The sequence below is a fragment of the Pongo pygmaeus genome, chromosome 8 (genome assembly GCF_028885625.2).
Source record: "Pongo pygmaeus isolate AG05252 chromosome 8, NHGRI_mPonPyg2-v2.0_pri, whole genome shotgun sequence".
Lineage (NCBI taxonomy): Eukaryota > Metazoa > Chordata > Mammalia > Primates > Hominidae > Pongo > Pongo pygmaeus.
Genome location: NC_072381.2, coordinates 61,458,850 through 61,474,806, shown reverse-complemented (window position 1 = coordinate 61,474,806; position 15,957 = coordinate 61,458,850). Strand labels below are relative to the sequence as shown.

The 15,957-nt window shown below is 38.4% G+C and overlaps 1 pseudogene; it reads right to left on the bottom strand.

The window, feature by feature from the left end:
- Positions 1–4,128: 4,128 nt before the first annotated feature.
- Positions 4,129–4,933, bottom strand: LOC129006607 (replication protein A 32 kDa subunit-like; annotated as a pseudogene).
- Between the last annotated feature and the right edge of the window lie 11,024 nt (positions 4,934–15,957).

Sequence of the window (15,957 nt, the reverse complement as noted above, 5' to 3'; positions counted from 1 at the left end):
CACCATCTTACAGTACCAGCAGCATGAATAAAAGAAAGCAGCTAAGAGGCCTCCCTAAATGCCAACATCCAAAGATGGGGCTCCAGAGAGAGTTTTCTATGGGGTACCAGATAAATTGACTATTTTTTTCTTCACTAGGTGAACTAGTTTTCACACAATGGCCAAGTTGTTTTTGTTTGGCTGTTATCCTAACTACTCCCCAAGGGTCAAATTGGGGAGTATCATAATCTACCATAGAGATTGAATATGACACTGACCATTGTATAGAAAAGTTATAACCTACAATGCACATTTGACTTTCGATATTATTTCCCTAGCATAACAAAGAGTCATTAACTAGAGAACAAAGAGTCATTAAATAGAGGAAAATATTTCAAAATTATTCATATTAAGGTCTCAGTAGCATACTGGGTAGGAATACATAGTTATGAGCATAAAAAGAAAAATTAGTACATGAATTTTAATTTCTGTTCTGCATCACTTCATAGTATGTTTGAGCTTTTAAAAACTTGTTGAGGCTGCATTATTTGTAATTGGTCTGAAATGAAGCAATGTCAAAAGGAAGGCGAAATGGATTTTTAAAGCGACTAATACTGGCAATGTCAAAAGGCATAATTTTTAAAGCTTTACAGAAAATTGTTAGAGATTTAGGTATAATTGAATTAGATTATGGTTGAATTCTGAGCTAATCATTTTTTGTTCTAGTAAAGGAGACTATCTACTCAGTGCCTTTTCTCAAAGAATTTTAAATGCATTCATCATTGTTTTATTTTTGCTTTAAAAATTTACTCAGAAAGCTACTTTACTTATTGCAAAGTAGCTTTCTGAGCCCATGTGTTTATTGCCCTGCTCTCCAACCTCCCATTGAAAAATAACTTCTTATTGCAAAATAAAAATGGAAAAATATTAGTACAAAAGTGCATTGGACAAAGTCTGTGTCAAGAACAGGAATCCAAAAAGAGTCTTATCCATAAGCTGATGAAAGCATTTTTGCTATTTAGAGAAGCATTTTTGCTATTTAGAGCATTTTGGCTTTATGTAAGAAATGGCAATAACTAACATGGAAAGGAAAACACTTTCTATATGGGAAATCTCTGCCATACAACTGTCTTCACCAGTATTTGTATCTCATCTTTGATAAGACTAAAAACTGTATCTTACACTTCCAAACATCTCTCTTTTTAAAATTAGATAAAATATCAATATTCTTATTTTCTCTTTGCCCCTAATATAAAAAAGAACTTCTCTTAAATCTGGGTGTGCACATGCACAGACTTCTTTTTTAAATGAAAAGGAATTCCATACAATACATCAAATGATGAAGTAATTCAAACAATGAGAAGTTTTGTGGGTAAACTTGCAAGCTATCTTCCCACCACCAAAGCAAGCATGCTATATGACACAGTAAAAAACCAAACAAACAAAAAAACAAAACAAACAAAGAAAAAACCCAAGAACATATTTTCAGAAAAATATTCAGAAAATATATGCAATATTTAAAAAGCAAAAGCAATAAACCTAGTTCACAGTATATTGACTGTGAGAAAATCAGATGAGTGAATTAGAAAATTGGTGAGTTTTCCATGTCTTCTGGGGTAAAGGTGAAGAAAGGAATATGATAAATTTAAAATGAGAACTACTGATGATAGATTTAGTTAATTCACCATATATGCCTAATATGCATTCCATATGGAAAGAAGAGATCACCAATAATGAGAATAAGAAATAACAGGATATAATTTCCCACTTACTAGAAAATTAACAAGAAATCTGATATTAAGTGTTCAAAATATAACTTATACAGTGCTAATGAGAATCCTAATTACTTGGTAGAATCACTTGGAAATTGACAATTGATTTCCAATTCATGCATAATTGACATACATACATACAATCTGACTTTTTACATGTATCCCAAATATTCATACTCCACTACCAAACAATTACACTCTTATGTATATTGCTCCCTTGGTTTGGATGCTTTCAGAAGCAGACCTGGAGACTAAGATTTCAGTGCAAATAGTTTTTTTGTGTGTGTATGAGGTAGTTCTGGGAAATGCCAGTGAGAGGCTGGGAGTGAGACAGAAAAGGAAGCCAATACAAGGGTGGATTACCAGCAATTTACCACCGTGGACAACTGGAGCTCAATCGATGGAGGAGTTGTAGAAGACAGTTTGTAGAACAAATCTTCAGGGTTATTCTAGTCAAGAGGTGAAAAATCTGGGGTATTTATCTCCAATTCCCTGTCCATCTCTGGTTAAGGGCTATTTCTGGGAGCATTAATTCTTGTGCACTTTCAGCTTGCTCTGAGCATATGTCCAGCCAGGGAAGTGTTCTCAGAACACAGCCAGCAAGTGTTCACAGAAGTCAGTCTTCAGAATACAACAGGGAAGGCATACAGAATAAGGATAGTGTACAAACAATGTCTGCTATAGTAACTTAATGAAAGCATGTCATATGCAAGGAAGTCTATAAAACTATATACCATATGATATCATTTGTAATAGAAAAAAATGGAAACATCTGAATGTCCATCATTAGGAAGATGAAAAATGAAATGTGATATAGGCACAAGGAATAAACTAGATCTCTGTATATCAACATTGCTAAATCTTAACATCAACAAAGAATAAGCTGCCAAATGATACATACATTTATGATAGCCTTTATATAAATTTAATGACAAATTATATAAGTAAATCACACACATATATAATAGCATTTTTAAATTTCAAAAACACACCAAACAATGTAAACATACTTGTATATGTTCAAAAAATTTTTTAAAGGCCTAGAAGCATACATAGAAAATTTATGATGCTTTGTATCTCTCAGAAAGAAAATGGGATAGGAACAAAAAACAAAATGGATTTCATATTTATCTATAATATTTATTTTCATTAAAAAATAAATGAATCGAACATCAATATGTTAAAATGTCAGTCTTGGATGGGCCCTTGAAAATCGTTCTTTATAAATTTCTCTTAATTTTCTCAAAATAAAAAGAAAATAAACATGAAAATGGAAGATGAAGAAAGAGCAACAAAATTTAAAATAAAGTATTCTTGGGCTGAAATACGCATGAAAAGTTTAGAGATAAAGTATTCTAGGCAAAAACTGGTGAGATATTTGAATTTTATTTATTAAAAAAAGTCTTGCTTTATTTGGGATTTTAATTAAAATGCTCTATTTGCTTCCACATCTGTGCCTGCTTAGCATATTTTATTAAGTCCTGATTCTCCCCAGGCCCTGCTTGGTGGGCCTCAGCCTCTGGCCCAGTTTGTTAGAAGCCATAGGTCCACAGTTAGAGCTGGACAACATTGATCAGATTCTCTTCTTGAGATATGAACGCAGAAACTATGTATTTATCTATCTATTTATTTAGAGGAGTCATGCTCTGTGGCCCTGGATACATTTGGGATTTGAATTCAGAAGCTATTTATTTATTTATCTTCAACCTTTTTTTCAATATAACTGTTTTATTAAACATATGAATGTACTTATTTTGTACAAAATGCAGTAAAACTTCTTGCTTTCCTCTGTCCCTGGAGGCACTACCCTGGAACCTCATGTTCACAGAAACACATCATCATGACAAGCAGCAGTCATGACAAGCAGGTGAAGGGAAGTGCAATTCTGAACGTAATGCCACATAACAAAGTGGGAAATGAAAACAGGCCGAGGCCAGTGGGTTTCTCCTCCAGTGCTTGGCCCACAGGGCCTAGTCCTGCTCATCTTCTTTCAGCAGGAAACATTTTAAGAAGAAAAAATATTTAAGCATTATTTAAGTACTTTCATTATTTAAGGACCCGAGCATTATCTAAGTACCCTACTGGAAGCATCCCTCCAATTCCATCTATTTTGATGTTGTAACAGACTAATTTGTAACTTCTTCGAAGAATTCCACCTTGGATTTCATCCCTGTCAATTGCCCATCTCCCCCTGAGCTTCAATCAAAACAAAACAAAACAGAAGAGCAGTAAGTTTCAAAAGGATGTCAGTGGACACCTTATATAGATGAAACCTACTTCCTAGAAGACACCTGGCCAAACATATGCACAGCTGGAGACAATAGAGTGTGAAACTAGGTCCAGCTGTGAAATAGCTCAGGTACCCAATTAGATCCAGTTATTCTGCATCTGTGGATTTAAAATTATAATCATCCACAGAAGAATAGATGCGCCCCTCATTGCTCAGAAAATCCACAGCTTGCTTGATGGAGGATACAGACATGTGGTCGAGCTGGTTCTTGAGATCCTGAAAGTTCAATTCTTTCAGTCTTGGGCAATGCTTAATCAACACCTGGTTTTGGGCCACAGTAGGTCCTTTGCTGGCATGAAGCTATTCCCACCAAATTTCCCTGCTTCACTCATTCCTGGATTGCTGATAGGTGCTCTCCCTGCTGAGGGCTGCCTGCTAGCTTTGCTTAGTATCATGTGTACATTGATCACTTCCAGAATATGTGTGGTGAACTCATTCATATCCTCCAGGGGCATGATTTTAAAGGATACCAGGCTCTTTTTGTCCTGAAAAGGTCTGAAATCGCCTGCCACAATGACATATTTTTCTGGAGGAATGACAGTGTTTTCACTGCTGGTGTCATCTGTGTCAACCCACTGGCGAACATCCATAGGTGCAGTTGTCATGTCATCTATTTTGTAAACAATATTTGTTGGAGCCTTCTCTGCATGTTGGATGATCCCCCACAATAGTGACCTGTGAAATCTCAACTTTCCCAATTTTAAACACTTCATCAATCAAAGTGGCAGAAAGCAGCTTAGATATAGTACAGGGTACAATGTGCTGGGCTCGACACCTGAGAAGGTGTCAGCAATCCAAAGGCCCCTGGGGACTGCATGTAGCTGCTGGATCCCCAGTACAAGGAGCTGCCATGGCTTTCAAATCCACTTTTCCACATTTTGATCTGATTTTCTGGGAAAGAGGCAGAGAAGGTTCGGGTTTGGTGGAATGGCCGAACATCTCAGAATCTGGCTGCTGCTGCACTGCTCTAGTTACTTTTCTTTGGCACCACAAACTCATTTCTGTGAATCTTTTTCAACTTTTTTTTTTATTTTGAGACAGAGTCTCGCTCTGTCACCCAGGCTGGGGTGCAGTGGCGCGATCTCCATTCACTGCAACCTCCGCCTCCCAGGTTCATGCCATTCTCCTGCCTCAGCCTCCCGAGTAGCTGGGACTACAGGCGAGTGCCACCATGCCCGGCTAATTTTTTTGTATTTTTAGGAGAGATGGGGTTTCACCCTGTTAGCCAGGATGTTCTCGATCTCCTGACCTCGTGATCCACCTGCCTCAGCCTCCCAAAGTGCTGGGATTACAGGCATGAGCCACCGCACCTGGCTGAATCTTCTTCAACTTTTATTTTAAGTTCCAGGTACATGTGTAGCATGTGCAGGTTTACTACCTGGGTAAACATGTGCCATGGCAGTTTGCTACACGGATCAACCCATCACCCAGGTATTAAGCCCAGCATCCATTAGCTATTCTTCCTGATGCTCTCTCTCCTCCCCCTCTCCCCCAACAGGCCCCAGTGTGTACTGTTCCCTCCCACATGAGTTCATGTGTTCTCATTGTTCAGCTCCCACTTATAAGTGAGAACATGTGGTGTTTGGTTTTCTGTTTCTGCATTAGTCTGCTGAGTATAACGGCTTCCAGCTCCATCCATGTCCCTGCAAAGGACATGGTCTTGTTCCTTTTTATGGCTGCATAGTATTCCATGGTGCAGATGTACCACATTTTGTTTATCCAATCTATCATTGATGGACATTTGGCTCAAGCAATCCTCCCTCCTCAGTCTCCTGAGTAGCTGGAACACAGGCATGAGGCACTGTGCCCAGGTAACTTTTGTATTTTTTGTAGAGACGATACATTTGGATTGATTCCATGTCTTTGCTATTGTGAATAATACTGCGATGAACATACATATGCATGTATCTTTATAATGGAATGATTTATATTCCTTTGGTTATATGCCACACATGACAATACTAACCTTAAATGTAAATGGGCTAAATGCCCCAATTGAAAGACACAGAATGGCAAGCTGGATAAAGAACGAAGACCCATCGGCATGCTGTCTTTAAGAGACCCATCTCACATGCAAAGACACACATAGGCTCAAAATAAAGGGATGGAGGAAAATTTATCAAGAAATGGAAAACAGAAAAAAGCAGGGGTCACAATCCTAGTTTCTGACAAAACAGACTTTAAACCAACAAAGATCAAAAAAGCAAAGAAGAGCATTACATAATGGTAAAGAGTTCAATTCAACAAGAGGAGCTATCATAAATATATATGCACCTAATACAAGGGCACCCAAATTCATAAAGCAAGTTCTTAGAGACCTTCAAAGAGACTTAGACTCCCACGCAATAATATTAGGAGACTTTAACATCCCACTGACAGTATTAGGCAGATCATCAAGACAGAGAATTAACAAAGATATTCAGGGTCTGAACTTAGCTTTGGGTCAAGCGAACCTGGTAGATATCTACAGAACTCTTCACCCAACAACAACAAAATATACAGTCTTCTCATTGCCACATGGCACTTACTCTAAAATTGATCACACAACTGGAAGTAAAACACTCCTCAGTAAAAGCAAAAGAACCGAAATAATAACAAGCAATCTCTCAGACCACAGTGCCATCAAATTAGAACTCAAGACTAAGAAACTTACTCAAAACCGCACAACTACATGGAAATGGAATGACCTGCTCCTGAATAAATAATAAAATTATTTATAATTATTATCCTGAGTAAATAATGAAATTAAGGCAGAAATTAAGAAGTTCTTTGAAATTAATGAAAACAAAGAGACAATGTACCAGAATCCCTGGGATGCAGCTAAAGCATTGTTGGGCATTTGGCTCAAGCAATCCTCACATCACATCCTCACATCACAACTAAAAGAACTAGAGAACCAAGAGCAAACAAACCCCAAAGCTAGCAGAAGACAAGAAATAACCAAGATCAGAGCAGAACTGAAGGAGATAGAGACATGAAAAAACTCTTCAAAAAATCAACAAATCCAAGAGCTGTTTTTTTTAAATTAATAAAATAGATAGACTGCTAACTAGATTAATAAAGAAGAAAAGTGAGAAGAACCAAATAGACGCAATCAGAAATGATAATGATGTGGGAGGGGGGCAGGAAAGTGCTGGGTAGAGAAAGGCATGTCCCTGACTAGAGCTTCACCTTTGGGCCTGTGCCCACAAACCTAGGTGAGGACAGCTACTCCTGCCAAATGTTGAATTTTCCAAGACCACCCTGGCCCACCACACTCCCATCCTGGGCCTATAAAAACCCCAGAACCTAGCAGGCAGGGCAGACACACAAGTGACTGGACATCGAGAGGAGCAGATTGGTGGAAGAAGATACAAGTAGCTGGACGCTGAGAGGACATGGGGAGCACACCGACAGACACCGGCACTCCAGCAGGCCATCGACTGGTGGAAGAACGTGGAGTTTGGCCAGGGCATTTGAAGGAGAGCCCTGGGTCACTCAGTGGCCTGACTCCAGGGGAAAACCATCTCCCTTCTGGCTCCCCCATCTGCTGAAAGCTACTTCCAGTCAGTAAAACTTTGAACTCATTCTCCAAGTCCAGGCGTTAGCCAATTCTTCCCATACACCAAGACAAGAACCCAGAATACAGAAAGCCCTCTGTCCTTTTGACAAGGTAGAGGGTCTAATTAAGCTGGTTAACACAAGCCGCCTATAGATGGCAAACTAAAAGAGCACATGGTAGCACACGCCCACTGGGGCTTCAGGAGCTGTAAACATCCACCCTTAGACACTACCGTGGGGTCTCAGCCCCACAACCTGCCCATCTGTATGCTTCCTAGAGGTCTGAGCAGTGTGGCACTGAAGAAGCGAACCACTCCCCCTGCTGCACACCCTGCGAGGGGGACATGGGAAACTTTCCCGTTTCAATAAGGGTGATATCACCACTGACCCCAAAGAAATACAAACAACTATCAGAGAATAGTATAAACACCTCTACGCACATAAACTAGCCAATCTAGAATAAATGGATAAATTCCTGGACACATACACCCTCCCAAGACTGAACCAGGAAAAAATTGAATCCCCGAATAGATCAATAACAAGTTCTGAAACTGAGGCAGTAAAAAAAAAAAAAAAAAAAAAAGCTTAGGACCAGATGGAATTATAGCTGAATTCTACCAGAGGTACACAGAAGAGCTGGTACCATTTTTATTGAAACTATTCCAAACAATTGACAAAGGACTCCTCCTTAACTCATTTTATGAGGCCAGCATCATCCAGATACTAAAACCTGGCAGAGACACAACAAAAAAAGAATACTTCAGGCCAATATACTTGATGAACATCAATGCAAAAATCCTCAATAAAATACCAGTCAACCAAATCCAGCAGCACATCAAAAAGCTTATCCACCGTGATCAAGTTGGCTTCATCCCTGGGATGCAAGGTTGGTTCAACATATGCAAATCAATAAATATAATTCATCACATAAAGATAACTAAAGAATCATGGTTATCTCAATAGATGCAGAAAAGGCCTTCGATAAAATTGAACATGCCTCCATGTTAAAAACTCTCAATAAACTAGATATTGAAGGAACATACCTCAAAATAATAAGAGCCATATATGAAAAACCCACAGCCAATATCATAATGAATGGGCAAAAGCTGGAAGCATTCACCCTGAAAAATGGCACAAGACAAGGATGCCCTCTCTCACCACTCCTATTCAACATAATATTGGAAGTTCTGGCCAGGGCAATAAGGCAGGAGAAAGAATTAAAGGGTATTCAAATAGGAAGAGAGGAAGTCATGTCATCTTTGTTTGCAGATGACATAATCCTATATCTAGAAAAACCCATTGTCTCAGCCCAAAAGCTTTTTAAGCTGACAACTTCAGCAAAATCTCAGGATGTTTGTTTATTTATTTATTTAGTGACAGAATTTTGCTCTGTTGCCCAGGCTGGAGTGCAGTGGCGAATGAGGCAACCTCCGCCTCCCAGGCTCAAATGATCCTCCCACCTCAGCCTCCTGAGTAGCTGGAACCACAGGTGTACACCACCACACCCAGGTAATTTTTGTACTTTTAGTAGAGACGGAGTTTCGCCTGTTGCCCAGGCTCCTCTTGAACTCCTGGGCTCAAGTAATCCACTCACCTTGGCCTCCCAAAGTGCTGGGATTACAGGCATGAGTCATTGTGCCTGGCCCAGAAACTATTTAGACATTGTCTCCACCCTGCAGCTCATTCTGAGAAGAGCACAATCTTCAAAGGGAGAGAGAGGGAGACTTGGTTTCTGAACATATATGTTTTATGGTTTCAGTCTCTTGTGAGGTGCAACTCCTTGCCATTTGTCTCCATTTGCTGCTGCTGCATATTTATAGTGGTAACTTCTTTTCTCTAGGCTGTTATTTAAATAATTAATGTGAATTTTTGTACCTAACCACCAAAAGGTCTTTGACTAAGACATCACTGTTTCAATTTAATTTTTGTCCCTTGCCTCTCCTTCCCTCCCGTCTTCTTCCTTCTCTCTCTCCCTCCCTCCCTCCCTTCCTTCCTTCCATCCCTCTTTCTTTTTCTTCCTAGCAATCAATGTATCTTTCCTTCTTTCTTTCTTCTGAGAGAGTATTTGTCTCTGCATGTTTGCTTAAAGTAAACATAATATGTAAATATCATTATTTTGGAATTTTTCCTGATGATAAAATGTTTTCCTCTTTTAAATGTTTACTATCATCTATTAAAGTTTATTGCAATTATTTCTAACTTTGATCCATTTTTGCATCCTTGAAATGGATTCTATTTAGTAATATATTTTTAAAATTTTGCGTCTATGTTTATAATGTGTATATTTGTAGTTTTCTTTTTTCATGCTATCTTTACCAGTCATATGTTAACCTTGTAATATTCTTTGTAAAGTTTCTTATTTTACTATGGCCTTCCAATTATAAACAGCATTAAAATTGTTAAATAACTCATCCAGAAAACAGAGTGGACCTATCCCTTTTAAGGCAGTGCTTTACTTTTTAATATCACTCACTTTATTTGATAGTTATTGTTTAATTGCCATTTTACAATACTGCATCAGCTGGAGAAATAACTAGATATCTAGAAAAGCATACACTTCATGTATTTAATAAGGAAAAACTACAGACAATTGTATTTTCACCTCTGGACATATTCTGAGACAGTGGTTGCTGGTCAGGAAGGACTCTAGTTTCATCTATAATGTTTTAGGAGTTTAACTTCATCTATGATATTTTAAAGATTTTACATAAATTGCAACATACAATTCTAGTATAATTAAAAATTATTTATTTTTAAATTGGGAACTGATTAAAGGATTAAATAAAATATAATGAATATATGTTTCCCATATAATATTATCTGTTTGAAAAATAAAAGTTAGAAGGATCTAAATCATAAAATAGAAAATATAAATAGAAATAAAATTAACATAATAATGATAGATGAAGAAATCAATAAAAATTGTATTTTGGGTTATTAAAAATATTCAACTGAATATTTATGCTTTTACTAGAAAGAATCACACAATATTACTCAAAAGCCAGTATTCTACAAGTTAATCTATAATTTTACAATAATTTCAACAAAAATAATGCTTTTTGGGAGATAATAAAACCACTCTAAAATTTTTCTTCCACCAACCTTGCAGCTTTGTAAGAGCACTACCAAGAACCACCATTGGGGAAATGGTTCTTATTCATTGTTTCTGTTGGAATGTGGTCTTACTTTCTGGATTTTAGGAATTCAGGTTACTCAATATAAAACTTTGAGAAATCAGTGTGACTTAGTCCTTCACTTTCTAAGTTAAAGTGAATATTTCTTTACAAAAGAATTCATGTCCTTACTGTTAAAAATGTAATTTTATTTTCAAAACAGCCATAATATGACTTTCAGGAGCAGTTCATTTTTCCAAGATTCCTCACATTATACTAGATAAATAATAGGTCCTCAGTTAATACTCTTGGGTTGATTGACTTAATCTAGTTTGCAGAGTGAGGTGTACCTGCCAACTTTCCTCGGCTCCCAAGTGCACTCTGAGAAGTAAAACACTCTGGGAAATGGAACAAGAATTGAGTGGATGCTGACTCTGTGTGCCCACCTCCTCAACTGATTCATAATGGCTGACCTTGGGCAAGTCACTTCTTTCAATGCCTCAGTTCCCCATCTGTCAAAATGGGGGTAATAATACTGACCTACCTCACAGGGGTGTTGTTGTGAGGCATTGTAAATCAAGTTAATAGAATATTTTAGGGTCCTCTATGGACAATACCTTGAGCTGGAGTTGAAGCCTGACACATAGGCTTTGGTCCTCACTGAGCTGTCTCCAAGACTGGAACTACTTAGTGACTCGGCAAATTCTCTGCCCCCACCCCTCATCAAAGCTGCTAGTTCAGATGTTGACAGTGTTTTCATGAATATTGGCATCTTACCAGTCCAGACTTACTTAGGATGCTGTTGGGGAAGCCACTTAAGATTTTCTATGTCTTACATTCACAGAGGGAGGCCATTTCAGATTCAAGAACATTGGATTCAGGAATCGTGAGGCAGGAATGCTACTGCTTATTTCTCTCTGCAGGTTGGGGATTAAAGTTCCATTCTCCATTGGTTTGAAGCAGACTCAGACTGTCTCAGGATCAAAGCAAACTTCAATGGTTTTGATTTATGTCATTTCTTACCACTCCCCAAACTGATCCCAGGACAGCTGGGTGACTGTACCCCTTTGTGGTATCTGTACCCTCTCCTTCCTCATAGGGACCAGCTGATTGAATAAATGTGACCACCTTGTTTCCACCGCCCCAAAAAGCTACCTTGGAATTATTTTTCCTAGAAGTGTGTATAACACTCAGAATTGGGCATTGATCCTTAAAGCTTCATCCGATTCCTTGTATTCAGTATCTGTCATCTGTTTCTCAGTGTCTGCAGTCTGAACCTAACCTTGACCTTTTTTCCCTCTGGTCTGAGAAAACTTTGGACTCTATTTCTACTTGCCCAGGTGTGGGTTCAAGAGCCTTACTCTTTCCATCTCAGTTTAGGGGTGCAGCCAGCTCCTCTTCCCAACAGGGCTCTTTCTTTCTCTCTCCTTGGCCCTAGAATTGTAATCCATGAAAAAGCACAAGGTCCTGGCTCCTTGCAGTCACATTCTGGTTCTCTGTGTTTTGTGGACTCTGTTCTCACTGTTCACCTAGCACTGGCAGTACCAGAAGGTTTTGTGAAGTCCTGGGGAATGGAGAGAGCACAGTCTGACATCCTGCCAAGTAGCCAGTAGTTGACTTGCCCGTGGTCTGCTGGCTTTCTCACCACTTCCTTCAGGATGGGATCTAAGAGACTCAAGAGCTGGGTTTCTTTCAGCACTCTGTACCATCCCGAGTAGCAGACAAATCACTTTGTAGCCAGATTTCTGAATGGAAATGAGAAATTGAATTCTCTATGGACTTTCAGGTTTATGGGGGAGTTTTGGTTGTGTTTCTTGGTTTTATTTCAGCCAAACTTGTCTGCCTTTGATTTTTTTAAGAAAAGTGTAAGTGATCTATATATGTTCACTTTTTAAATGTAAATGTTTAAAAAGTAAGCATTTATGTGTTTCCATAACTGATATCTGATGCAGACCTCATTCTCTCCCCCTCTTCTACCCTCCTGTTTTCCGTCTTTTCATACTCTTGTATTTGTTCTAATAAATGGTTGCTTTTCAAAAACAAAATGAAGAAAATATAAAATAGAATGAAAGTACACTAAGACTGACACATATTACAGAGCATTTAAAAAATACAGTTATTCAAATAGTTATGAGAGTGATTCCAAAGATCATATCTTAGTGGATTTATTAAGAACATCTGGACTTATATTCTAGTTTATATAAGAAATATACAGAAGAATGTTTCTTCTGTATATTGTACTTTTAAAAGTACCAAAGTTACATTCTATCTCATAATTTACACCAAATAATTCCGTGTGAGTGCAGATGTGTTTCTGTGTGTATATGTACATATTAAAGATTTAAATTAAAAAAGATATGCCAGAAAAATGATAGTTTATTTCATTTGAGGATGGTAGAGTCTCATACCAAAGACCAAAACTACAAAAGAAAAAAACACACTGAAATACCTAAACATTAAAACATGTCTTGGCTAATACATACATAGAAGGAAAACGACAAGCTGGGAGAAAGTATTTTTAGCATAACAAACACAGTTTTAAAATCCTAATCCCAATAAAAAATGAAATTTTATGTCCTTAAGCAAAATATACTTTGAAATGTAAAATTTGTACAAAAATGAAATACTACCTAGAGTTGAAACAAACTAACAAAAAAGTTTATTCTCATTAGTTATTGAAGAAATGCAAATTAAAGCAGCAAGAGGGTAACTTGTTATTTATTACCTAGCAAAGTTGGAAAAGAAGTCATAGCAGGCTGCCAGTTCCGCGGATACACAGGAGTTTAGCTAAAGGAGACTGTTACAGTATGGATGTGTGTCCCTGTCCAAGTCTCATGTTGAAATGTAATCCCCAATGTTGGCGGTGGGGCCTGGTGCCAGGCGTTTGGGTCATGGGGGCAGATCCCTCCTGAGTGGCTTGAGCTATCCTCTTGGTGATGAGATCTCACTCTGAGTTCACAGAAGATCTTGTCCACACACTTTTAAAGGACGAGATCTCCTGTGAACTCAGAGCAAGATCTCGCTTAAAGCCTCTCTCTCTTGCTCCTGCCTTCACCATGTGATGTCCCTCCTCACCCTTCACCTTCTGCCACGATTGGAAACTTCCTGAGGCCTCCTCAGAAGCAGATACCACTATGCTTCCTGTATAGCCTGCAGAAGCACAAGACAATTAAACTTACTTTCTTATAAATTACCCAGTCTCAGGTAATTCTTTATAGCAGTACAAGAATGGCCTAATACAGAGACCTTCAGTCAGCCCTTTACAATGAGATTATTTCTCCAACCCATCTGAACTTTGGCAGGAAGAGAAGAGCCTCCAGGGATCCCCTGACCTGCCAGCTTTACATTAATAGTTAATACTGAATTGTATGCCTATTGCTTCATGAGGCAATGTAGGCCAAGGCTGCCCAGTAGAACTTGCTTCCTTGATGGAAAATATGTTGCCCACTAGGGTAACCACTAGCCACATGTGGCTATTGAGCATGTGAGAGGTGGATAGTGTGCTGAGGAACTGAATTTCTAATTTTATTTAATATTATTTTGTAATTAAACCCCACATGCGGCAAATGCTTACCATATTGGACAATGCAGCTCTAGGAAAATCCCACCGTGCCTCTCATACTTACTTATTTCAGTCAGTGCCAGATGTGTAAGTCTCTCAAGCTGCCCATCCACTACTTTCTTTGCACATAGCTAAGAGAATGACTGCCCCTATTCCCCTCAAAGGCAAACTTCCCATGTGACCAGTGATGTCTTCTCTGTTGCTAACTCAAGGACTTCCCTCTCATGTTTTCTTTTCTTTCATCTACTTTGCATTCTCTTTTGGATCATTTGAATAAACACTTGCTAAGGTGTCATCCATCTTTAGGAAAAACTTGCCACTGCCTATTTTCCATCCCTGAGCTCATGTCTGATTTTGTTGCTGTTGTTTTTATTTTTGCTCCTATCCAAGGCAAAATTTGATGACAGAGTTATGTATAATAGCTCTGTCTACTTCCTGCACCTAATTCTTTATTTCCCTTCATTCCAGTAAAACTGCTGTTGACAAAATGTTGTATCCCCTGCATTACTAAACATATGGTTATTTCTTATTATTTTGATAGTGTGATATGAAATTTTAGAATGTGTTAAATAAAGATTATTAGACAGAAGACTTTTGCTGAATGAGATGATGTAATAACATCAGGAGCTGATGCGATCAAATGGAAGAAAGGGTATCAGCCCTGGAAGATGAAATAAATGAAATGAAGTGAGAAGGGAAGTTTAGAGAAAAAAGAATAAAAAGAAATGAGCAAAGCCTCCAAGAAATATGGGACTATATGAAAAGACCAAATCTACGTCTGATTGGTGTACCTGAAAGTGACGGGGAGAATGGAACCAAGTTGGAAAACACTCTGCAGGATATTATCCAGGAGAACTTCCCCAATCTAGCAAGGCAGGCCAACATTCAGATTCAGGAAATACAGAGAACGCCACAAAGATACTCCTCGAGAAGAGCAACTCCAAGACACATAATTGTCAGATTCACCAAAGTTGAAATGAAGGAAAAAATGTTAAGGGCAGCCAGAGAGAAAGGTCGGGTTACCCTCAAAGGGAGGCCCATCAGACTAACAGCGGATCTCTTGGCAGAAACTCTACAAGCCAGAAGAGAGTGGGGGCCAATAGTCAACATTCTTAAAGAGAAGAATTTTCAACCCAGAATTTCATATCCAGCCAAACTAAGCTTCATAAGTGAAGGAGAAATAAAATACTTTACAGACAAGCAAATGCTGAGAGATTTTGTCACCACCAGGCCTGCCCTAAAAGAGCTCCTGAAGGAAGCACTAAACATGGAAAGGCGCAACTGGTACCGGCTGCTGCAAAATCATGCCAAAATGTAAAGACCATCGAGACTAGGAAGAGACTGCATGAACTAACAAGCAAAATAACCAGCTAACATCATAATGACAGGATCAAATTCACACATAACAATATTAACTTTAAATGTAAATGGACTAAATGCTCCAATTAAAAGACACAGACTGGCAAATTGGATAAAGAGTCAAGACCCATCAGTGTGCTGTATTCAGGAAACCCATCTCACGTGCAGAGACACACATAGGCTCAAAATAAAAGGATGGAGGAAGGTCTACCAAGCAAATGGAAAGCAAAAAAAGGCAGGGGTTGCAATCCTAGTCTCTGATAAAACAGACTTTAAACCAACAAAGATCAAAAGAGACAAAGAAGGCCATTACATAATGGTAAAGGGATCAATTCAACAAGA